General features: G+C 42.9%; 1 protein-coding gene and 1 long non-coding RNA gene across 2 annotated transcripts in view; one reads left to right on the top strand and one right to left on the bottom strand.

Moving 5' to 3' along the window:
* The window catches only part of NSMCE1 (NSE1 homolog, SMC5-SMC6 complex component), a 43919-nt gene extending 38224 nt beyond the window's left edge, over nucleotides 1-5695 (bottom strand). The window contains exon 1 of the mRNA XM_003261576.4: nucleotides 5613-5695. The gene's annotated coding sequence lies outside the window, so the exon portion shown is untranslated. The remainder of the gene's footprint in view (nucleotides 1-5612) is intronic.
* Nucleotides 5112-25422, top strand: LOC100591062. Its single transcript, XR_001115388.2, has 5 exons — nucleotides 5112-5151; nucleotides 17581-17680; nucleotides 21609-21690; nucleotides 23758-23912; nucleotides 25199-25422. It is a non-coding gene; the product is annotated as an uncharacterized LOC100591062 (long non-coding RNA).
* Nucleotides 25423-25999: the final 577 nt, after the last annotated feature.

Raw genomic sequence — 25999 nt, 5'->3', positions numbered from 1 at the left:
AGCAACCCCATTACTGGGTATATACCAGAGGAATAGAAATATTCTACCATAAAGATACATGCATGGGAATGTTCACTGCAGCCCCATTCACAGAAGCAAAGACACGGAATCAACCTAAATGCCCATCAATGACAGACTGGATAAAGAAAATGTGGTACATATACACCATGGAACACTATGCAGCCATAAACAATGAGATGATGTCTTTTGCAGGAACATGGATGAAACTGGAGACTATTATACTCTGCAAGCTAACACAGGAATAGAAAACCAAATACCACATGTTCTCATTTATAAGTGGGAGTTAAATAATGAAAACTTATGAACACAAGGAAGGAAACAACAGACACTGGGGTCTATTTGAGGGTGGAGGGTGGGAGGAGGAAGAAGAGCAGAAAATATAACTATTGGGTTGGGCTTAATTCTTGGGTGATTAAAAAAGCTGTACAACAAACCCCTGTGACGTGTGTTTACCTATCTAATAAACCTTCACGTGTACTGCCAAGCCTAAGTTTTTTTAAAAAAGCATATGATCATCTTAATGATGCAGAATATACAACTGATAAAATTCAACATGTACCTACACCAAAAACAAATTTGGAATCGAAGAAAACATCTTTTATCTACTAAGTGACATCTACAAAACACCTGCAGCAAACATCATACTGAAAAATGAAATGTTGGCAGCAATCACTTTAAAAACCAAATTGACCCAATGCAACTGAATCAATGCAATTACAGTCAAAATCCCAACAGGCTTTGTGTATGTGTGTGTGTGATTTGACAAGATGATTCTAAAAATTTACATAGAAAACACAAAGGCAAAACAGCAAAGACATTTCTGGGAGAAAATAAAGGCAGAAGGACTTGTCCTACCAGCTATAAAGACTTCTCATATTTGCTGGGCGCGATGGCTCATGCCTGTAATCCCAGCACTTTGGGAGGCTGACGTGGGCAGATTGCTTGAGCCCAAGAGTTCAACACCAGCCTGGGCAATGTGGTGAAAGCTTGTCTCTACTAAAAACAAAAATTAAAAAAAAAATCGCTGGGCATGATGGTATGCACCTGTAGTCCCAGGTACTCATGATACTGAGGTGGGAGGACTGCTTTAGCTCGGGATGTCGAGGCTACAGTGAGTCATGATTGCACCACTGCACTCCAGCCAGGATGACAGAGTAAGACCCTGTCTAAAAACAAACCAAAACAAAAAAAGCACTGCTTATAAAGCTAGAGTAACGAGTACAGTGTGGTAATGGTACAGAGATAGACAAATAAGACCAATCAATGGAACAGAACACAGAACTCAGAAACGGAAAGGTATACATATATGGATACTTGATGGCAGATGAAAGCAAACTTTCCAATAAAAGGTGCCAGGAAAACTTGTTATCCATATGTAAAAAAATGAATAAAATTTGATTCTTACCTCACACTATATACAAACATCAATTCTGAAGGGATAAGGTCATAATAAGGAAAAATACTATAAGACTTTTAGACAATATAGAGAATATACTTATCATCTAAGGGTAGGGAAGGATTTCTTTAAGAGATACAAAAAGTATAGGTCATAAAGGAATATACTGATAAATTTGACTTTTGTTAAAATTAAGGGCCTCTATTCACCAAAAATACCAGAAAGGTGGGGGTTAGGGGATACAAACTGGAGGGTATTTAAAACAAACATAAGCTACAAAATACAAAAGATTCATATTCAGACTATATAAGGAATTCCTACAAATCTGCATGGGAAACACAACTGTAAAAGAGAAATGAGCAACAGAAATTTTACAAAAAGAGGATGCATAAATGATGAATAAATACGGAAAAAAGATGCTCAATCTCAATGTTATCAGACAAATGATTATGAAAACCACAGTGAAGGAATGTCTTAGCCACCACCAGATAGGCAAAAAAGATGTTCAATCTCAATGTTATCAGACAAATGATTATGAAAACCACAATGAAGGAATGTCTTAGCCACCACCAGATAGGCAAAAATTTTAAAAGAATGGCAGAGGCTGAAACTTTCATCTGCTGCTGGAAGAGTATAAATTCTTTTCTTTTTTTTTTTTTTTTTGAGACAGGGTCTTACTCTGTTGCCCAGGCTGGAATAAAGTGACAGTCATAGCTCACTGCAGCCTTGACCTTGTGGGCTCAATCGATCCTCTGACCTCAGAACCCCCTAGTAGCTGTGACTACAGGCACACACCACCATGCCCAGCTAATTTCTGTATTTTTTGTAGAGATGGGGTCTCACCTGTTGCCCCAGCTGGTTTCATACTCCTGGACTCAAGCGATCCACCCACCTCGGCCTCCCAAAGTGCTGGGATTACAGGTGTGAGCCACCACTCCAGGCTGAGTATAAATTATTGTAACCATTTCAGATAACAGTTGATATTACTAGCAGATCTGCATATCCCCAGAAGTCTACTATTAGGTATATACCTTACAGAAACTTTCACATTTGCCCTAGGAAATATGTTTTTACAGAAGCACCTTGTAATAACCAAAGTCTGGCAACAGTATAAATGCCTACCAACTGAAGAACTACATTAAAACAATATAATCATCCCATATAATTCAAATCAGCAATGAAGATAAAGTAGAGCTCCGCACATCAACAGGCACGCTTCTCAAAAAGATAATGTTAAGCGCAACAAGCAAGTCACACAAAATATATTTTAGGATCCTATTACATAAAATTGAAAACTCAGCAAAAGCATACATTTACTCATTAGAGATACACACATACATGGTAAAAACTACAAAGCAAAAACAAGGCAACAAGTAACACAATATTCAGGGCGGTGGTTATCTTTGAGGAGGGAAGAAAGGATTCAGTGGGGGTTTTGGGGATCTGAAAATGTCTCTTTCTTAACTTGGTTAAGAACACATGAGTGTTCATTTTATTTTTGTTCTTCAAACTTACACTTCCACACAATTGTATAGGTATGTTACATACAATGTTTTTAAATGTGATGGGCTGGGCATGGTGACTCACACCTGTAATCTCAATATTTTGGGAGGTCAAGGCGGGAGGAATGCTTGAGGCCAGGAGTTTAAGACCAGCCTGGGCAACATAGCAAGATCCACTCTCTACAACAACAACAACAACAAAAAAGTAATGTGAATATGTTAAATAACAGCTAAAATAATGTAAATGGGAATGAGAACAGGATAGGATTGAATGCTATAATTTGGTGGAAAAGGGGTGGGAAAGTAGGAGTGGAAGAAAGACAACCATAAGCTTGTGTATGCATATTATGTCCCTTGTCTCTACGAGAAGAGACTGCAGGGAGAATGGTGGGATTAGCCATAGACATGTATTACCTACTTAAATAATTTTATTTTATACAAAAATCAGCCAGGCGTGGTGGCGCACGCCTGTAATCCCAGCTACTCAGGAGGCTGAGGCAGGAGAATCGCTTGAACCCAGGAGGCAGAGGTTGCAGTGAGCCAAGATCGCGCCACTGCACTCCAGCCTGGGCGACAGGGCGAGACTCTGTCACAAAAAGAAAAAAAAATTACTTTTTTTTTATTAATTGAAACAATTTATTGGCTTTAAATGTACATCACTAAATTTTTAAATGCTAAAAAGTTATGATAAAAGAATACCGAACCAAAACATCAAAGAAAATAGACGCTCAGCAGCACGATTTCAATATATTTTCCCGGATAAACAGATTTTTTTTTAAGTATATGCCTTTTTATTCAAGAACAAAAACTCCCTAAATTCAACGTTTAGAATTAATTTTTTTTTAACTAAGCCCAGAAAACTGGGGCTCATAAAATAAGGCACAATGTGGGCAGCAAAAGAAAAAAGGAGAAAAAAATGGGAGAAAAATTAGTTTTAATCCGATTTATAAAATAGATTGGCTGGTTTTGTTTTTGCCAATTTAAGGCAGAATTATCTCTCTGCAACCCTGCAGATAAATCCTAGTGTTTTAGGTGTAAGTTTCAAGAGTTCAGATATACAGATAAACCAATTAAAAAAACCTTTTCTAAGGCTTTTGAAGCATTATATAAATCTTTAAAATTCCTATCACCCACATTTTAAGAAATACATCTATACTTTTAAATTTATTACTAAATTAATTAAATGCATTAATTAAATCAATTTATTTAAATTTAATAATTTTAAAATAGAAATGTTTGTGGAATAAGTAAATCTCAGTCATACCATTTGTGCGGGTGCTAACACAATTCTAGTGCTTCACATGCCCGACCTCATTTAACCCAAACCAGAACAACCTTATGAGCAAAGGATCACTGACCCCATCTTACAGATGAGGAAACTGAGACTAAGAGGGCACAAGGTGACACACAAGAGTTGGTGGCAGAGATAAACGTGACCATACAACAGCACAGTTCCTGTTTTCAAAGACACTCTCCTCTATCCAGCGAGAGCGAGAAAAGTGAGTGAACAGAACAACTACAATCCAGGTCCCTCATCTGCAACCCTCAAATCTAAAAAGGTATGAATATTAGTGGATGATCGGATGCAGGGGAAAAAAAAAAAAAGTCTGAATACCAAAACTTGTTTCTTAAGTTGGAAAACTTGACCTGACTTAAGGTGAGGCTATTTATGGTTATTTATCCCAACAGTGTAAATATATGCTTTTTTTTTTTTTTTTTTTTTTGAGACGGAGTTTCACTCTTGTTGCCCAAGCTGGAGTGAAGTGGCGCGATCTTGGCTCACTGCAACCTCCGCCTCCCGGGTTCAAGCGATTCAAGCGATTCTCCTGCCTCAGCCTTCCGCCTCAGCCTCCCGAGTAGCTGGGATTACAGGCACGCGCCACCACGCCCGGCTAATTTTTTGTATTTTTAGTAGAGACAGGGTTTCACCATGTTAGCCAGGCTGGTCTCGAACTCCGAACCTCAGGTGATCCGCCCGCCTCAGCCTCTCAAAGTGCTGGAATTACAGGCGTGAGCCACCGCGACCCGGTCAATATAATACATGCATATCTTCATATCTTTAGCTGTGGAAAGGGTCGTGTATTTGATTACAAGCCGCTGCTCCAGCCCCCTCTGAGGGTGAAACCTAACATAGAACAGAGTGACTTTACCTTTCCAAACTCCGAGAACTCCTCGATTTTAAACGCATCTGGCCTCGGGGCTGTAACATAAGCGGCTGCGCACTTGTACAAAGTAAGAAACTCCGTACACAAAACAGAGGGGAGCTCGGAGGGCGGCAGGACAAAGAGGGTGGTCGGCAAAGGCTGTATTTTCCATAGATGTAATCACAGTTTGAATCGAATTTTATATTTTGCTTTTTCACCTGTTACAATGAAAAGTATCTTTACCTGTTAAATCGTAATTACTATTAAAAATATTTTTCACTCAGTAGTACGATTTTTAGATGTCTGCATGTGTGTTGCGGGAGGAGATCCCAGTCCGCTGCCTTCTGCGGCCCCTCTCTGGGCCTCAGTTTCCCCATCAAGAACGGGGAAACCCCAAGACCCCCGTCCCCGAGTTCCACAGCCCACGGGGACCGACCCCGGGGCCAGACTCCACTGCCTGTCTCGCCCACCCCACCTTCCGTCCTCCCCTCGCCTTCCTCGAAGTCCCTCTTCTTTCCCCTCTAACCCCTACCTCCCGACGTTACCCACCAGGGAGCCCAAGCGCATCCCGGGCCGCGCTAGCGGATACGGTCGCAAGGCGGACTCTTCTTCTTTTGGGGCGGGGCGAATGCGAACGCGGCGTTCCCATTGGTGGCCTGCAGCCTATTCGCCCGTCCGTTGAATGACGCACTTCCGGTTCTCCGTTCGCTCCATTGCCCCGGTGTTTCCGCCTCGTGGGTTAGATCCCAAATTACGCCCGCTCTCGATCCTTAGTAATGGGAAGGGGCTTCCACTTGTCGCCCTCCGCCTCCTGCACCTCAGTAACTTCCCTGACCAAGGAGGAAGAATCGGCGTGCAGCCTGTGCTTCCCTCAATGGCCACGATTCCGCTGGCACAATGTAGTGCCCTGCCCCAGGCCTCAGTTTCCCCATCTGTGGAACTGAGTGTGGTCTTGACTTCAAAAATGTGGACTCAGGTCCGGTCGCGGTGGCTCACGCCTGTAAGTAATCCCAGCACTTTGGGAGACCAAGGCGGGCCAATCACTTGAGGTCAGGAGTTCGAGACCAGCTTGGCCAACATGGTGAAACCCCGTCCCTACTAAAAATACAAAAATTAACCGGGCGTGGTGGTGTGTGCCTGTAATCCCAGCTACTCGGGAGGCTGAGGCAGGAGAACCACTTGAACCCGAGAGGCAGAGGTTGCAATGAGCCAGATCGCACCACAGCACTGGAGCCTGGGTGACAGAGCTCAAAAAAAAAGAAAAGAAAAATGTGGATTCTGTGGTCATAGAGCCTGAGCTAGAATCCTGGCTCTGCCACTTACTAGTTGGCAGGAGCTTGGGCAAGGCACTGAGCCTCAGTTTCCTCTTCCATTAAATGGGGATATTAGTCCTTGCAAAATAGTGTTGGTGAGATTTACAAGAGATAATAACACCTATATCAGGTGCTTAGCATAGCCATTGACAAGTGTCACATGGGTGTGCTGATTATATGTTAACTATTATCTTACCTAGGGATTGTGAGAAAGCAAGTGAAATTACTCGTGGAAGTGAATGGACTGCTTTGAATCTTCAAGGCATTAATTTTCCAAACGTTTGAATTCCATCCCTAGTCTGAGAGCTAGGGATGCAGCCTAGCAAGGGAAACAGGTAACTAATATAGAACAGCGGTACCTGCAAATAGCTGTCTCTGTGAGGATAGCTCAAAGCCAGGCTTGGTCACTCACCACCCCCTGTGATCTTGGACAACCTCTTCACCTCTCTGGGCTTCAGTTTCATCTGCTAAGTGGGAAAGCAGTGATGTGTGGTGATTAAAAGCTTCAGCTTTGGAGCTGGATGGTCAACATGGAATCCTGGGCCTTAAACTCAGTGTCTCTGAGACATAGGACAAAGTACAGTCAGCCGTCCATGTTTACAGGTTCCCCATCTACAGATTGAAGCAACTGTGGGTGGATAATATTTGTGGGGGAAAACAGTACAAAATAACAATACAACAGTAAAAATAATACAAATTCTGAAAGCAATACAGCATAGCAGTTACTTATATAGCATTTACATTGTATTAAGTATTGTAAGTAATTTAAAGATGATTTTCAATATACTGGAGGATTTGCATAGGTTAAATGCAAATAATTCTGACATTTTGTAAGCGCCCAGTGTTTCTCCTTGCCTCCTGCCTAGACAGAACCAATTTATCAAGACGGGAATAGCAATAGAGAAAGTTTAATTCACACAGAGCTGGCTGAACAGGAGACCACAGTTTTATTATTACTCAAATCAGTCTCCCCGGAAATTCAGGGTTTTTGAGGATAATTTGGTGGGTAGGGGGCTGGGGATTAGAGAGTGTTGATTGGTTGGATCAGAGAGGAAAGGAGTCAAAGCTGTCCTCTTGCACTGAGTCAGATCCTGGGTTAGGGCCATAGGACCAGATTAGCCAGATTACAGGGCTGGGTGGCGTCAGCTGGTACATTAGAACACGGGTTCTGCAAAATATCTCAAGCACTGATTTTAGGTTTTAGAACAATGATGTTACTCCCGGAAGCAATCTGGGGAGGGTCAGAATCCTGTAGCCTCCAGCTTGCGTGACCTCCTAAACCATAATTTCTAATCTTTTAGCTAATTTGTTAGTCTACAAAGGCAGACCCGTTCGTAGGCAAGAAGGGGATTTGTTTTGGGAAAGGGCTATTATTGCCTTTGTTTCAAAGTTAAACTATAAACTAAGTTCTTTCCAACATTAATTCCACCTATGCCCAGGAATGATCAAGGACAGCTTGGAAGTTAGAAGCAAGAAGGAGTCAGGCCAGATCTCTTTCACCATCATAATTTTCTCAGTTATGCTTTTTACAAAGGTGGTTTTGATTTTACATAAAGGGACTTGAGCATCGAGAATTTTGGTGTCCATGGGGACTGAGGTACCAATCCCTCACAGATACTAAGGGATGACTGAGCTCAAGTTCTCAGCCTCAGTTTGCTCATCTATAAAGCAGGTTTAATAATAACACTTTGTTGATAGTGTTATTCTGAAGATTAAAGGAAGAGTAAACATAAACTACTTAGGAGAGTCTCTGTGGCACATTGTAAGCCCTCAATAAGTGTAAACTAACACCACTAATAAGTTCTTTATAAACTGCCTAATAGGTAGTCAAATAAGGGGGGAAATAAAGCCCTAAGGAGTAACATTTGTGTTTTGTTTGCCCTACACAGTTATGTGAAATTTTCTATTCATTATCAATATTTAAATTTGGGGTTTTCAATCTTTGGGCACGGTGGCTCATTCCTGTAACCCCAACACTTTGGGAGTCCAAGCTGGGAGGATGGCTTGAGCTCAGGAGTTTGAGATCAGCCATGGCCAACATGGTGAGGCCCCCATCTCTACAAAAAAAAAAAAAATATATATATATATATATATATACACAAAAAAATAGCCAGGCATGCTGGTGAACACCTGTAGTCCCAGCTACTCAGGAGGCTGAGATGGGAGGACAGCTTGAGCCAAGGAAGAAGAGGTTGCAGTGAGCTGAGATTGTATCACTGCACTCCAGCCTGTGTGACACAGCCAGACTCTGTCTCAAAAATAAATAAATAAACTTGGGACATTTCACATAAAACCCTACTGTAGCTGACTGCTCTGGAAAAGTGGGGAAGTCTGACGACAGTGGGCCAGGCTTCCCCCATGGCAGCACTTGTTCAGAGCTTGGGAAAGACGGACCCCGTTTGTGAAGCATGTGCTTCCCTGGTGTGTGGAGAAATAAAAGAATAGAAAACGCTGGGAACACTGGCATTTCAAGATCAAAGAGTCAAGAAAAAAAGATAGAAAGAAAAGAAAGATTCAAGACTGAGGGGGTTGGTCTTTCATTTGAAGACCCTAGAAGTGATGGAAGACCAGGAAGAAATGAGAGAAGGTTTGTATTTTAGAAAAAGAACTTGGATATATCTATTCTTTTCAAACATGCTTGGAACATTTACAGAAATTGATTACTGGGCCACAAAGGAAGCTTCAAGAAATTCTCAAGAATCAGAGGCACATAGGAAGAGAGACTTTTGAGAAGGAGGGTGTGGTCAGAATCGTCAATGCTCTGGAGAGGTCAAGAAAGATGCGCCACTGATTTAGAATTTGATGGTCAACAAAGGCCGTCTTAATAGAGAAGGGAGGAAGCCAGATTGAACTCCAAGAGTGAAGAGTGGAAGTTGAGGAAGTGGAGAGGGAATGCTGACTGCTCTTTTGGGAAGTATGGCTTCAGAAGGGAAGACTTGAAGACTCAGGAGCAGAGATAATAATCCGTAAAATAAAAACAGGCAGCCAGGTCTGGTGGCTCACGTCTGTAATCCCAGCACTTTGGGAGGCCGAGGTGGGTGGATCATGAGGTCAGGAGTTCGAGACCAGCCTGGCCAATATGGTGACACCCTGTCTCTACTAAAAATACAAAAATTAGCTGGGCTTGGTGGTGCGTGCCTGTAGGCCCAGCTACTTGGGAGGCTGAGGCAGAAGAATTGCTTGAACCCGGGAGGCAGAGGTTGCTGTGAGCTGAGATCAAGCCACTGCATTCCAGCCTGGGCGACAGAGCAAGATTCCATCTCAAAAAAAAAAAAAAAAAAAAGGAGTTTGAGACTAGCCTGGCCAACATAGTGAGACCCCGTCTCTACTAAAAATACAAAAAATTAGCCGGGCATGGTGGCGCACACTGTAGTCCCAGCTACTCCGGACGCTGAGGCAGGAGAATTTCTTGAACCCGGGAGATGGAGGTTGCAGTGAGCTGAGACTGTGCCACTGCACTCCAGCCTGGGCAACAAAGCGAGACTCTGTCTTAAAAAAGAAAAACAGAGAGACAAAAAGGGATGGGGTCAAAGTTGTATAGAGACAGGATATTACTGTTAACCTAGAGAGGAAAAGAGACACTTCTGAAACAGTGGGAAAAGAGGTGAAAGTGGCTAAATAAAAGCTCACTCCTGATGTTTTCCATTTTCTCCATAAGGTAGCAAACAGTATCATTCTGTGGCTGAAGAGGGCCTGGTGTGGTGGCTCACACCTGTAATCCCAGCACTTTGGGAGGCTGAGGTGGGAGGATTGCTTGAGGTCAGGAGTTCAAGACCAGCCTGGACAACACAGCAAGACCTCATCTCTACAAAAAAATTTAAAAATTAGCCGAGTGTGGTGGCATGTGTCTATAGTCCCAGCTACTTGGGAGGCTGAGGTGGGAGGATGGCTTGAGCCTGGGAGGTCGAGCCCTGGAGGTTGAGGCTGCAGTTGAGGTTAAGGTTGAGGGATGCTGCCACTGCACACCAGCCTATCCCGAAAAAGGTCAGGAGGTGCTGAGGAGATGCTAAGGGATTTAAGAGGAATGGATCAAAAGGTTTGGAAGAGATGCTGACGACAATGCAGAGATGAGCTCCTAGCTGAGGTTGAAACCAGAAATGTGTAGAGATGACAGTCGGTTATCTGATCCCTCCCTCAACACCCCCATCCCCATCCTGGGGTTTCAGAGCAGAAGCTCACCCTGGATTCATACTGCAGTGGGTCTTAGCTGGGGATAAGCAACTGATTAATAGAAGGCCAAGTGACAGGAGAATGCTACTGTCAAGTGATCCACTATGGATCTGGCAAAAATAAACAGAAGGGAAAGTGCTGACAAATGAAAATGGAAGCAGTACAGCAATCAGAGGCCTCTATGAGGTGAATCTCGTTCAGCAGGAACAAGTAGTGAGTAAGGATCAAAGTTCACCATGCAGAGTGGTACCCCATGGGGTGACAGTCCTGCCTCAGTATGACTCAGAGGATGGCTCATTCCCTAGTGGGCTCTGTGAGTATTGGGCCTTTGAAGTGCCAGACTTTGGACTCTCTATTCCTGGACAGCTCTGATGATTCAGACTTCGCAAAGCTGACCCTAAAATGCATGAGAGCTATGAGTACATAAATTTGTTGACCACAAGATGAGGGCCAAGGCCTTGGCTAGAGAGGAAGCTTCGGGAAATAATATGCTGAGGGTGTTGGTCTTCACCCGAAGACCACAGAAGCTTATGAAAAGCAAGTGATGAGATCAGGCTTGTATTTTAGAAAAAAAAACTTTGGTATATCTATTCTTTACAGAAATTGACTATGTACTGGGCCACAAAGGAAGCTTCAATGAATTCCAAAGAATCTATAGACCACATTCACGAACCGCAATGTGGTAAAATTAAACGTCAACAACAAAAAGAGAGCCAAAAAGGTGTAGATACAATACACCTTAAATTAGTAACTGCAGTTGCTTCTGAGGAAGGGGCCAGGAAGTCAGAATGAACTTTTTTTTTTAACCACGTACATCTATTACTTACGAATTTTTAAAAATTAAAAATTGGGCGGACGCGCCGGCTCACGCCTATAACCCCTGCACTTTGGGAGGCCAAGGCAGGTGGATCACCTGAGGTCAGGAGTTCGAGACCAGCCTGGACAACATGATGAAACCCATCTCTACTGAAAATACAAAAAACTCAGCCAGGCATGGTGGTGGGTGCCTGTAATCCCAGCTACTCAGGAGGCTGAGGCAGGAGAATTGCTTCAACCCGGGAGGCAGACGTTGCAGTGAGCCAAGATTGCACCACTGCACTCTAGCCTGGGCAACAAGAGCAAAGCTCTGTCTCAAAAAAATAAAAATTAAAATAAAAATTAAAAATTATAAGCATATATTCGAGTTTTATTTCTTAAGTGAGGGGTTGAGTACAGGACCACATACACAGGTATTATATTTTTTATAACTTTTTATATATTGAAAGATTTTATCGTACATTTTTAAAAGAAAAAGAACACGTGTTTAGAAACTGAAAACATTCAGATCAAAAAGAAAACCAATATGGAAATTATGAAATATTTGGAAATAAATGACAATGAAAATCTGACATAACAAAACATGTGGGATCCAACTAAATAATTAGCTGGGCACGGGGCCCATGCCTGTAATCCCAGCGCTTTGGGAGCCTGAGGCGGGCAGATCACCTGAGGTCAGGAGTTCGAGACTAGCCTGGCCAACATGACGAAACCCCATCTCTGCTAAAAATACAAAAATTAGCCAGGCATGGTGGTGGACGCATGTAATCCCAGGTACTCAGGAGGCCTGAGGCAGGAGAACCGCTTGAACCCGGGAGTCTGCAGTGACCTGAGATCACGCCACTGCGCTCCAGCCTGGGTGACAGAGCAAGACTCCATCTGAAAATAAAAATAATAGTAATAATAATAGTAATTAGAGGGGGACTTATAGCTTTAAGTATCCTTCTTACAAAATAAGAAAAAATGTAAAGGAGTTAATCGTTAAAAGTTAGAAATATAACAACTACAGAAACCCAGAGAAAGCAGAAGGAAGGAAATAAGAATGAAAAAGCAGAAATGAGCAAAACAAAGAACAAAAGAAAATGAAGTTGATTATAGAAGCCAAAAGCTGGTGTTCTCTTAATGACTAATAAAATAGAAAAACTTCATGTAAGATTGATCAAGAAAATCGTACAAACAATACGATAAATGGCAAACTGAACATACCAGCTAGAGTCAAAATTTTAGAAAGCACAAAAGTATACCACAAACTTTATGCCAATACATTTGAAAAATTAGAAAAAAGGTAATTTTTAACAAAAATAAAAATTACAAAACTTGACCCAAGAAGAAAAGTATTAGGTTGGTGCAAAAGTAATTGAGGTCTTTGCCATTAAAAGTAATAATCACTAATGAAATTGAACTAGAAGTATAGGATATGCTTCACTTCCTAAGATGTCCAGAACAAGTAAGTTTTGCTGGAGTGATCAGCACACACAAAAAGACTATATTATGCAAAATTCACTGGAATATGAACAAGTTAGAGAAAGCTATTCAACACATTCTGAGACTAGTTTAATTTTGACACCAAAAAGAGAACAGCAAAATTAAAGAAAATGTCAGGCTCATCTATATTACAAATATGTATTGAAAAAAATTCAGTCTACCAGTGTATCAAAAGAACATCTCTTCCAAAAGAGAAAATTCACATGGCTAAAAAATATGTGGGTACCAGGTGCAATAGCTCACTCCTGTAATCCCAGGACTTTGGGAGGCCGAGGCGGGTGGATCACCTGAGGTCAGGAGTTCGAGACAAGCCTGGCCAACATGGTGAAACCCCATCTCTACTAAAAATACAAAAATTAGCGGGGCATGGTGGCAGGCGCCTGTAGTCCCAGCTACTTGGGACTTGAACCTGCGAGACAGAGGTTGCACTGAGCCGAGATCACACCACTGCATTCCAGCCTGGGTAATGGAGCTAGACTCCATATTAAAATATATATATAATTTATAAAGTATATAATTTATAAATATATTTATAAAAACGTATTTATAAATATATATATTTATAAAATATATATTTAAATATAAATATATATGGAAAGATGTTTAACCTCACTATTAGTTGGAAATAAAAACAAGAAAAGGAAACCAACTTTTTCCCTATAAGAATGACAAAATGTGGTCAAGGGTAAAGAAAGACCAGTATTCTTGTACGTATATGGTGGGGTTATAAATGTTGTATATAGCCCCTCTGGAGAGCTATTTGGTGTTATTGAAATTGAAAAAGCTTATCTAGCAATTCCACTTCTAGGAATTTAACTGAAGAAGATCTCCCGCGTATGCTTGAGATTTGCTGCAACAATGTGGTGGGAAAAAATGAAACGTCCTAAAGAGCCATTAATAAGGAAATCATAAAGCAAAATAGTCATGTATCATGGACGGTAATGTAACATGAAAAGGAATGAATTAACTCACAAGTGTCTACGTGAATGAATCCTGAAAGCATAGAGTGGGGGAAAAGCAAGATATAAAGATGATACAGCAAGATTACCATTTATGCAAATTTGGAGCAATACAAAATGGCAATATTATAATTTGCCAATAGATGAGCATATGCATATAAAACTATTTTCTATTTAAGGATTGAAAAGATTGTTATAAAGCTCAAGCTAGAGGGCCTCTAGGAAGGGGAAAGGAAGATTGGGATGGCAGAAGAGAATAAAGATCTTGAGGTTTATCTAGAGTATTCTAATTTTATTTCTATTGTTTCATTTATTTTGAGCTGGAGTCTTGCTCTGTCACCCGTGCTGGAGTGCAATGACTCAATCTTGGCTCACTGCAACCTCTGCCTTCTGGGTTCAAGTGATTCTCCTGCCTCAGCCTCCCAAGTAGCTGGGACTACAGGTGCACACCACCACACCCAACTAATTGTTGTATTTTTAGTGGAGATGGGGTTTCCCCATGTTAGTCAGGCTGGTCTTGAACTCCTGACCTCAAGTAATCCACCTACCTCAGCCTCCGAAAGTGGTGGGATTATAGGCGTGAGCCACCGCTCCCAGCCTGGAGTATTCTAATTGTAAACTAAAATAATAAAACTATGTATTCATATAGCAATGAATTTAAGGATTGAAAAGATTTGAAAATTGAATTTTTCAAATATTGGCTTTAAAAAGGGGTTAAAGTCAAACATGCCAAAATGTTAACAGTGGTTAATGTTGGATGGTAGAAAAATGGACAACTGTCATTTTTTTCACTTTTACTTTTCCGTATTTAAAAACAAATTTCTGATAGGAAGAGTGAAAATATGAAAAAAGAATTAAAAGCGTATTTTTGAAAAGTACATAGCAATGAATGGAGAAGATAATGGAGATTAGGGAACAGGTTTTCCACAGCTGAAGTCAAGCCCTTTTCAAAGTCGTTTTCATCAGCATTTGTATACTACATCATTTTTGTTTTTTTTTTAATAAAGCTCAGCAGTGTGATAAATACATAATTTTTGGATTCATGAAAGTTTAAGTTCAAGCCAGGTGCAGTGGCTCATGCCTGTAATCCCAGCACTTTGGGAGGCCAAGGCGATTGGATCACGTGAGGTCAGGAGTTTGAGAACAGCCTGGGTAAAACCCCATCTCTACTAAAAATACAAAAATACACACAAAAAATTAGCCAGGCATGGTGGCACATGCCTATAATCCCAGCTACTCAGGAGGCTGAAGCAGGAGAATCGCTTGAACCCAGGAGGTGGAGGTTGCAGTGAGCCGAGATGGCGCCACTGCACTCCAGCCTGGGCAACAGAGTGAGACTGCCTCAAAAGAAAAAAAAAGAAAGAAAGAAAGAAAAGAAAAGAAATTTTAAGTTCGATCTAACACAGGTGATGCGCACAAGTTGGTAGGGAAAAAAAGGAAAATGATCGCCCTCTACTCATCACTCTTCTTAAAAGGAATGGTGACAGCCCCCAAAGGTCAACTTTAAAAACCGTCAATAGGCCGGGCACGGTGGCTCATGCCTGTAATCCCAGCACTTTGGGAGGCCGAGGCGGGTAGATCATGAGGTCAGGAGATCGAGACCATCCTGGCTAACACAGTGAAACCTCATCTCTACTAAAAATACAAAATATTAGCTGGGCGTGGTGGCGCGCGCCTACCGTCCCAGCTATTCAGGAGACTGAGGCAGGAGAATCCCTTGAACCCGGGAGGTGGAGGTTGCAGTGAACTGAGATCACACCACTGCATTCCAGCCTGGGAGACAGAGCGAAACTCCGTCTCAAAAAAATAAAAATAAAAAATAAAAATAAAACCGATTACTAAATTTAAAGGCAGCAGAAAGCTCAGATGCTAAAATGAGAAATAACACACATTGCCAGAGGCAGTGCAGACGGTTCGGTCTCTCCACAGGGCAATTTTGCTGTACTCATTAAGAACCCAGACATGTCTGTGTTCTTTGACCCAGCAATTCCACTTCTGGGAATCTATCTGGGGAAATAATCAGAGATGCTCACAAAAGTTAATGTACAAGGAAGTGCATAAGAGACTTAGTTATATTAGGGGAAGAAGGAAACAACTTAAATGTCTCCCAATGTTATAAAAGAGAATAGTTGGAGTGGGTAACAATTCTATGGAATCTTATGTGCCCTAAAAATCATGTTTTCAAAGAATACTTGATGTCAGAAAAAAAAATTCAGGATATTTTAAGAGAGAAAACTAAACACACACCAGAATATTAACAGTGCGTATAAACTGTTTTTATTATTTTCTTATATTTTCCAACTTTTCTCCAAGAGTATGTCTTATTTTATAATCATAAGAGATACTATTTTTCAGAATAACTGAGTCTGTATGATCATAAAGATTTTAGATATAAGGAAATAGAGAATATATATAATAGTCTACATAGATGTGATTGGGATATAGTTATAGCCATAATTACCCAGCATCATCTGAGAATTGTTAAATATAAGATTTTTAAATTTTTATTATTATTTTTGATACAGGTTCTTGCTCTGTCACCCAGCCTGGAGCACAGTGGCATGATCACGGCTCACTGCAGCCTCAACCTCTCAGACTCAAACAATCTTCCTGTCTCATCCTCCCGAGTAGCTGGGACCACAGGCATAAGCCGCCATGTCTGGCTTTTTTTTTTTTTTTTTTTTTAATTTTTAGTAGAGGTGGGATTTTGATGTGTTACCCAGGCTGGTCTCAAACTCTTGGGCTCAAGCGATCCTCCTGCCTTGGCCTCCCAAAGTGCTGGGATTACAGGTGTGAGCCACCACACCTGGCCCAGAATTGTTTCACATAACTAGAATATTCCTTCAAGCACCAACATTTTTTAAAGATTTTTTCTATTTTTCTATATTAATTATTCGAAAATAGATCTCTCTGCCATCTGAAGCACACGATGGCCTTTCTTGATGAGTAGAAGGTATCTTTGAGGGCCGGGCATGGTGGCTCACGCCTATAATCCCAGCATTTTGGGAGGCAGATTATTTGCGGTCAGGGGTTCGAGACCAGCCTGGCCAACATGGGGAAACCCCATCTCTACTAAAAATACAAAAACTGGCTGGGCGTGGTGGCACATGCCTGAAGTCCCAGCAACTGAGGAAGCTGAGGCAGGAGAATTACTTGAACCCGGGAGGCAGAGGTTGCAGTAAGCCGAGATCACACCACTGCACTCCAGCCTGGGCAACAGAGTGAGATTCCGTCTCAAAGATATCTTGAGGACAGTGACTACTCTAGGGCTTTTTGCCTTTGCAAGAAATACCCCAAGACGGTGGTGAATTTTTCATTCTAGAGTGAGCTTTTCGTATTATTTCCATCTCTTCCCCTCTGTCGGGCCACCAGAAGTCCTAAGCGCTTATAATTCCCTTCTTCTAAAGTCCTCTAACCTGAGCAAACACATAGCCAGTCTTGTTAGAAAAAGTGGCCAAAAATTAAAACTAAATCTCAGTAAAGCACAGAAGTTGTAGTGTGTAGAACTTGTTACGCTCGTTCTCGCTTTTCAGACCTGTTTCCCCTGCGTCTGTGTTCTTGACTCTTTTTCTAAAAAGATAGTGAAGCTACCAGAGAAGTGATTTCCAGATAAGATACAAGGTAACAGTGATTTCCTAGTCAACTTTTAAAGAGAACTGATCAAAGGCTGAACTCAGGGCAAGCTCATCAAAACCCCCAACCCAAGCTTCTGAAGAGTTCTTGAATTGTGTTGGCCGTTCTGATCCCACGAGTTTTCTGCACTTGCTCTTCCAGCAGCCTCAGCACCCCCTGGGAGCTTGAGACATCTAAGGAGTTGACTGAGGCCCCTCCCTGACATACTGAAGTGGAATCTGCATTTTAGCAAGATCTGCAGGTGAATTCTGAGCCTGTGAATGTTTGAGAAGCCCTGATCTGTAACACATTTAGATTCTTTCACATACCCCACACTGCATGCTCTTAAAGATTATTCCAACAGTAACATTTATCTTTCTCTCTCTTTCTCTCACTGGGAGCAGGTTGTAAGTCATTTCCACTTTGCATGTGTTTCATTTTCTTTTTTTTTTTTTTGAGACAGGGTCTTGCTGTGCCATCCAAGCTGGTATACACTGCTGAATACTTGTAAGACCCTTGATACTATTTGATAGGATGAATGCAAAAATTGAATTTAAAAAATGAATTTTTTGGCCAGGCGCGGTGGCTCACACCTGTAATCCCAGCACTTTGGGAGGCCGAGGTGGGTGGATCACCTGAGGTCAGGAGTTCAAGACCAGCCTGACCAACATGGAGAAACCCCGTCTCTACTAAAAATACAAAAATTAGCTGGGCATGGTGGCAGGCGCCTGTCATCCCAGCTACTTGGGAGGCTGAGACAGGAGAATTGCTTGAACCCAGGAGGCAGAGGTTGCAGTGAGCCAAGCTTGCACCACGGCACTCCAGCCTGGGCTACAGAGCAAGACTCTGTCTCAAAAAAAACAAAAGAAAAAGAAAAAAAGAAACCTCACTTGAAAACGGATTAGAAAACCACAGTTGAAAAGAGAGTAACTGGTTGACTCACCACATTTTTCATTTTCAGCCAGGCATAGTGGCTCATGTCTATAATCACTGCACTTTGGGAGGCTGGGGTGAGAGGTTCACTTGAGGCTAGGAGTTTGAGACCAGCCTGGGCAACACAGCAAGACCCTGTCTCTACAGAAAATTTAAAAATTAGCTAGGTCTGGTGGTGGTACACACTGATGAATACTTATAAGGCTCTTGATACTATTCGATAGGATGAATGCAAACATTGAATTTAAAAAATGAATTCAATTCCTGTAGTCCCAGCTACTGGGAGGCTAAGGTGGGAGGATTGCTTGAGTCTAGAAATTCAAGGCTGAAGTGAGCTATGATCACACCACTGCACTCCAGCCTGGATGACAAAGAGAGACCCTGTCTCTAAAAACAAAACAAAAATTTCATTTTCATTCAGTTTTTACATTCATCCTAACAAATCTTATCAAGAAAGTGCTCAGCAGTGTGGTAAGATGCAAAGATGAATCTCTATAGTCCTTAGGTCAGGTTGCTCTCAGCTGACAAGAAAAAATAAGATAAATGCACATTAGTAAGTGTAATCAACAAAGGAATTGCTGGCCAGGTGGAATGGCTCACCTGTGTAATCCCAGCACTTTGAGAGACTGAGGCAGGAGGATTGCTTGAGCCTAGGAGTTCGAGATCAGCCTGGGCAACATGTTGAAACCCCGTGTCTACTAAAAATACCAAAATTAGTGACGTGTGGTGGCACACACCTGTGGTTCCAGCTACTGGGGAGGCTGAGGTGGGAGGATTGCTTGAGCCCATTGTAGAGTTCAAGGCTACAGTGAGCCATAGATTGCGCCACTACACTCAGCCTGGGTGACAGAGTGAGACCCTGTCTCAAAAAAAAAAGAAAAAGAAAGAGAGAGAGAAAGAAAGAGAAAGAAAGAAAAAAGAAAGAGAAAGAAAGAAAGAGAAAAAGAGAAAGAAAGAGAGAGAAAGATAAAGAAAGAAAGAAAGAGAGAAAGAAAGAAAGAGAGAAAGGAAAGAAAGAAAGGAAAGAAAGAAAGAAAGAAAGAAAGAAAAGAAAGAAAGAAAGAAAGAAAAAAAGAAATTGCTACTAAGTGCTGTTAGTTTATCAGTTAAGCTGGTTTAGGTACAAGAAACTGATGTGATAATCTAAGCAAAAAAAGTTTATTGGAAGGGTAGGAAGGGTATTGGTATATATTATTCAGGACAGTCTAGGTCATGCTGCTATAACAAACATTCTCAAAATTATTATTTCTAGGTTGTGCAATCTACCACATGGGGATCAGCAGGAGGCTCTGCCCTCCCTTCACTCAGATTAATGGAGGTTCCACCATCTGGTGGCTGCAGCCCTGAAACATGAAGCCTTGTTGGTGTGACCATGGCAGGGGAAGAAAGAGGCTGGGGGTTTGCACGGGGGCTTTTTACTGCCTCAGCCTGAAAGTGACATGTGTCCTTTCTACTCTAGGATCTCTGGTCAGAACTAGTCATGAGATCTTCCCTAACTGCCAGAACACTGGGAAATGAAAGGGAACAATGGAATCATTGGCGAGCTTTACTGTCTCTGCTCCAGGGTGGCTCGTAGACTCAAATGAAAACGCTGGAGGCTCAGATCTGGGACTGAATGTGGACCAGAGAACTTGGGAGACCTTGCCAGCAGCAGCTGATGGAGGTCTGGTCAGGCTGTCATCCATTTTCAGCTATCTGTCACCCTCTCAGGATTTGCACTGGAGAAGGAGTGAGAGGAGAGAGAGAGAGAGAGAGAGAGAGAAAACAACTGATTGGCCCGGGCAGGTTCTATGTCCCACTTGAAACACAAGTTAATGGACAACTTGATTGACAGAGTTGCACTAAAAGGTAGTGGGGGCAGTTCATCCAAACAAAACTGGGGTGCTGTTACAACAAGAGAGGGAGGGTAGGTGCATAGTGAGCAAAAGCACACACTTGCTGCAGAGCTGGTCCAAATACCCACTCCAGAGTTGACATCATCTGGAAGGTTTATAGAAGTGGGGGCTTTCCAGATTTGCTTTGGAGGATGGGATAACTGATGCAGAGGAAAGGTAATGCAGGCTGAGAGGCCCGTGTAAGCAAAGTGAAGCTGCAGAAAAGTGCAATCATTTGCAAGAAAGAGAAGGCTGGCTGGGTGCAGCAGCTCACGCCTGTAGTCCCAGCACTGTGGGAGGCCGAGGCGGGAGGATCCCTTGAGCCCAGGAGTTTGAGACCAGCTTGAGCAACACAGGGAGATCCTATATCTACAAAAAATTTAAAAATTAGCCAGGCATGGTGGTGCATGCCTATAGTCCTAGCTACTGGGGAGGCTGACATGGGAGGATTACCTGAGCCTTGGGAGGCTGAGGCTGCAGTGAGTCATGATTTTGCCACCACACTCCAGCCTGGGCAACAGAGTGAAACCCTGTCTCAAAAAAAAAAAAAAAAATGAGAAGGCTTTTGAGACTGAACAGAGGATATGATTTGCAGTTACATTTTCACCCCAACTTACCCAGCTTATCTTTCCTTCCCGTGATGTCAACTCAGGGGACGCAAATGGGTGGAGGCTGGTTGGAATGGCTCAAACTACATCATGAGATTGGAGCCTGGTCCTCCATGTTGGCTGAGAGTCTCAGTTCTCCTCCACGTGGCCTCTCCTTGTGGTCAGCTTACATTTCCTCAAAACGTGGCAGTCTCAGGGCAGTTGGGTTTCTTGTGCGCTGGCTCAGGGCTCCTGAGAGGATAAAATCAGAACATCTTGTTCTTCGTCAGGCTTGGGCGCAGACTAGCACAGCATCATTATCTTTTTATTCTGTGAGTTAACGTATTTCAGAGGACCAGTGCAGATTCAGAGTGGAGAGGGCTGCATAAGAACACGAACACTGGGAAGTAGCTTCATTTGGGGCCATCTTTGGAGACCAACTATGATGCATGATGTAACTGACCTGAATTCCCAAGCTCCTACCCCCAGCTCCAGCATAAGGTAGGTAAGAAGTGACTGGCAACATAAGTGGGTCATACTGGAGGAAAGATAAGTCTGGAGCTAGGCCTTACAGGTGTTCAGTGCCACAGATGAAAATGATGGTGCTAGGGAAGAGGTAGGGCAGGAGGTCTTTCTCTTCATGGGCCTCTTCCCAGATTTCCCCTGTGTATCTTGTTGGCCGAAACTGAATCACATCAGCACCTCTTACTGCAAGGAAGCCTGGGCAAGTCAGAATCCCTGAAAGGGAAGCGGAATTGTTATTTCTGGCCTAAGTCAACCCTGATTCATTCTCTAGGCATGTGTGGGCCATTGCAGCCTGAATTAATCAGGAGGGAAGAAGAAGTGCGATGATACTGGCCAGTGATACACAGTGGTCGGTACAAACCTACCCCCAAGGCCGAGGAAGCTGAGAGGCTGAAGAAAGAGGCTGACAAATCCAGTTTCTCAGAGACAAATTTTTGTTGTTGTTGTCATTGTTGTTTTTAGAGACAGGGGCTTACTCTGTCACCCAGGCTAGAGTGAAGTGATGTGATCATGACTGACTACAGCTTTAACCTCCTGGGCTCAAGCAATTCTCCCACTTCAGCCTCCCTAGTAGCTGGGACTACGAGTCACACACCACCACACCTGGCTAATTTTTTTTTAATGTTTTGTAGAAACGGTCTCACTATGTTATCCATGTTGGCCTCAAAGCGCTGGGTTCAAGTGATCCTCCTACCATGGTCCCCCAAATTGTTGGGATTATAGGCTTGAGCCATGGTTCCTAGAAAGAAGCATTTAACTGGGACTTGTGAACAGAAGCCACGTATCCAGTGGCTGAGAAATAGTGGTCCCCTGTGCTGCTACCTCCCAGACCCCGAGACCAGGGCTTACATACCATAGGGAAATTGCCTAAGGGCAGGATTTATGATTAGCATGTGTTTATGATAACATCAAGGTTGTTTTGACCTAAGGGCAGGCTTTGCAGTAAGTAGAAATCTTAGAGGCATTCCTGGAACTGTGGTGAATCTTAAGTCAACATGGTGGATCTGCATCCAAAATGGAGTTGCTTTTGCCTCACAGTAGGCGACATACAGAGGATGCCACAAGCAACAAAAAACAGGGAAAGCAGCTTGGAGGATGTAGCTTTACTTCAGGTGAGAGGAGGGTGGGGGCTGGACCAGGGCAGAAGCAGCAAGGAGTGAGAAATAAGCCAGATGTGAAAATGAACACGGAAGTGGAGGGTACTGCATGGAATACTATGCAGCCATAAAAAAGAATGAAATCATGTCCTTCGAAGCAACATGGATGCAGCTGGAGACTCTTATCCTCAGTGAATTAACACAGGGACAGAAAACCAAATACTGCATGTTCTCGCTTATAAGTGGGAGCTAAACATTGAACACGCATGGTCATTAACATGGGAACAACAGACACGAGGGACTACTAGAGGGAGGAGGGTAGAAGGGGGCAAGAATTGATACGCTTCCTATTGGGTACTATGCTCAGTACCTGGGCGATAGGGTCATTTGTACCCCAAACCTCAGCAACGCACAATTTACCCATGTGACAAGCCTGAACGGGTAGCCCTGAAACCTAAAAGCTGGGAAATAAAAAAAGAAGAAGAGTGCACAGCCCATGGCTGCTGTGACTGTCTTTCACAAGCGAGAATGGGAAAGAGAGACAGACAGACAGGGAAGTCAACAATGACAACATCATTTCCAGCTTGCTTAATCGGATGGTGACACCATCCAAGCACAGAAGAAGTTAGCTCGCAAGAGGCAGTGACTGTGCCCTAGGCATTCTGAGGGCAAGGGGTGTGAGAGAACATGCTCAAGGTGTGGGTCATGAAACACGAGGGCGTGGGGCCAGGTGGGGGGTCTCATGCCTGGAATCCCAGCACTTTGGGAGGCCGAAGCAGACGGATCACGTGAGGTCAGGAGTCTGAGACTAGCTTGGCCAACATGGCGACACCCCGTCTCTACTAAAAACACAAAAATTAGCTGGGCCTTGTGGCAGGCGCCTGTAATCCCAGCTACTTGGGAGGCTGAGGCAGCAGAATCGCTTGAACCCAGGAGGTGAAGGTTTCAGTGAGCCGAGGTCGCACCACTGCACTTCAGCCTGGGTGACAGAGTGAGACCACCCTGTCTCATAAATAAATAAATAAATAAATAAATAAATAAATAAATAAATAAATGAAACACTAGGGCATGGGAGAAAGGACAGGGCTAGATGTGGAGACTTCAAATGACCAATGCAGAACCGTAGTCAACGCCATGCTATGGGCTGGGTGCAGTGGCTCATACCTGTAATCCCAGCACATTGGGAAGCCAAGGTGGGAGGAGTGCTTGAGCCCAGGAGGTCAAGAATAACCTGGGCAACATAGCGAGACCACGCCTCTACAAAACAAAATAAAACCAAAACAAAATCACCACTCTATGGAATGATGTGTCTGCTTGTACCAGGTCTGGAAGAATGCACACCCAATGCTCACAGAGGTTCCATCTGGGAAATCAGATTGGACAGAGCCAGAATAGATCCAGGGGAAACATTCACTGAATATATATACTTATGTATTGTGGAAGCTTTGATGGTGGTCATGTACCCAAGAAGGGAAAAAGTAAGTTTATAAATGAGCAGAACCAGAAGGAGAATGCTAGAGGAAAAAGGAGAGGATGTGAGTGATTACATTTAGAGGGCAGGATGAGAAGTGAGAGGAGGTGATTAGAGAGGTCAGGAGAAACCAGGAGGGTGGGTGTGGAATCTTGGAAATCAGCAGAAGGAGCATTTCATGAAGAATGAACAGCTGCAGAGAGAAAAAGATTGCATGAGAACTGGGAAAAGAAAGGCTCTGTGTTTGGTGACACTGTCATAGTTGACCCTAGAAAGCATGGTTTGAGTAGAGTGGCCCAAAAGAGAAGGATACTGGAAGGGGAGGATCAGTACCAGAGATGAACTACAGTTGTATATAAAGAAATGTGATGACATAAGGAAAGAGAGCACTCATTGGGGTCGAGAAATGATATTTCTTGGCTCCAGGAGAGTGATCATATCCTTAAAATGTTTTTTGTTTTTTTTTTAAGATGGGGTCTCACTCTGGCACCCAGGCAGGAGCGCAATGGTGCTATCTCGGCTCACTGCAACCTCCGCCTCCCGGGTTCAAGCGATTTTTGTGCCTCAGCCTCCTGAGTGGTTGGGACTAGACACCTGCCACCATGCCTGGATAATTTTTGTACTTTTAGTAGAGACGGGGTTTCACCATGTTGGCTAGGCTGGTCTCTAACTCCTGACCTCAAATGATCTGCCCGCCTCAGCCTCCCAAAGTGCTGGGATTACAGGCGTGAGTCATTGCACTCGCCCTTAACATGTATATTGACACCACTCCTCCCTTCTAGCTTGTTTTTGACCTGCAAACCAAGAAGTAAGCATTACATCAACCTGTACAAGGTGCACATCAGTGATTCCTGCAACATCCTGCATCATGATGGGACCGGTAGTTGATGTGGTAAAAATATGTTGTGCATTAGTCTTTCCCACGAAATTTTTTCTAGCCACAAAATTAACCAGAAATAAGAGAAGCGTAGCCCCATCCCCCCTTTTCTCAGCAACACAGAGAGACAGTGTCTCCAACACAAGAGAATGAATAACCTGCCAAAAACTAAGTTAGAAATACTGATGAAACCAGGTTAGATGATATGCCATGGTTTCTCTGCCATCCCACAGTGGATTGAAACCATGTTACAATTTGATGATGGGATGTCCCAGAGCAAATGAACAAGGCTGTGCCAGCAGAAATGAAGCCTGAGGATTTGGGGTCATTCACTTGTGAATGATTCCTCTCTCCCTGTCTTCTTTCTCTTCCTTTTTGCTGTATTTTTTTTCATGTACCCACTCTCTTTTCCACAGATAGACTGCAGAATGGCCCATGAGGCCAAGCACCTATTAGTAGACCAAGAAGCATCATCCATCTGTGACCTAAGTTGGCAGCCAGCTATCATTCTCATCTGAGTCTGGGAGTTCAGGATTTCCATCCTGACCCAGCTACTTTCTTTCAACAGTTACCCACTGTAAATTTCCGAATACTTTCAACTACTAATCCCAGTGTACCCAATTAAAAATGGCTTTCCTAATAAAGGCATTTCCGATCGAATTTAGCAAAGTGTTCCAAGGTAGGAGTTTCCAGGGCTGGGGCAGAAACTCAGTGATCTTATAAAGGCCCCTGCTCTGATATCTTCAGCATTGCTGGCTTTTACCCTTGGCTCTGTCCTCATGATTGCAAGATGGCTGCCACAGCTCCAAGTATCTCCTCCCTCCAAGACAATGTCCAAAAATCTCTTTCTATCTCTCTTTTTATCAGAGAGGAAAATATTTCCCAGAAGCCTCCTGCACACCTTCATTCAAGCTCCATTGCCCAAGATTAGGTCATCCACCCCCCAGCTGTAAGGAGGCTGGGGAGGTGAGTACCTTGCATTTTCAGTCTCTATAGTGGAAAAAAGGAGCTGGAATGACTACTTGGTAGGCAACCAAACATCCACTACAAGTAACAGTGATGGAAATAAAAAGTAATAATGACAGCTAACATGCATTATGCTATTAATACATGTTAGACATTGTTCTAAAGGGTTAACATGCAGTGGCTTAGTTCATCCCAAAAATACTACTAACGAGATCTGTATTATTGCAGTCCTCATTTTATAGGCAAGAAAA

The sequence above is a fragment of the Nomascus leucogenys genome, chromosome 2, assembly GCF_006542625.1.
Source record: "Nomascus leucogenys isolate Asia chromosome 2, Asia_NLE_v1, whole genome shotgun sequence".
In the NCBI taxonomy this organism is placed as follows: domain Eukaryota; kingdom Metazoa; phylum Chordata; class Mammalia; order Primates; family Hylobatidae; genus Nomascus; species Nomascus leucogenys.
Note: the sequence above shows the minus strand (reverse complement) of the source record. Positions and strands in the feature narration are given on the sequence as shown.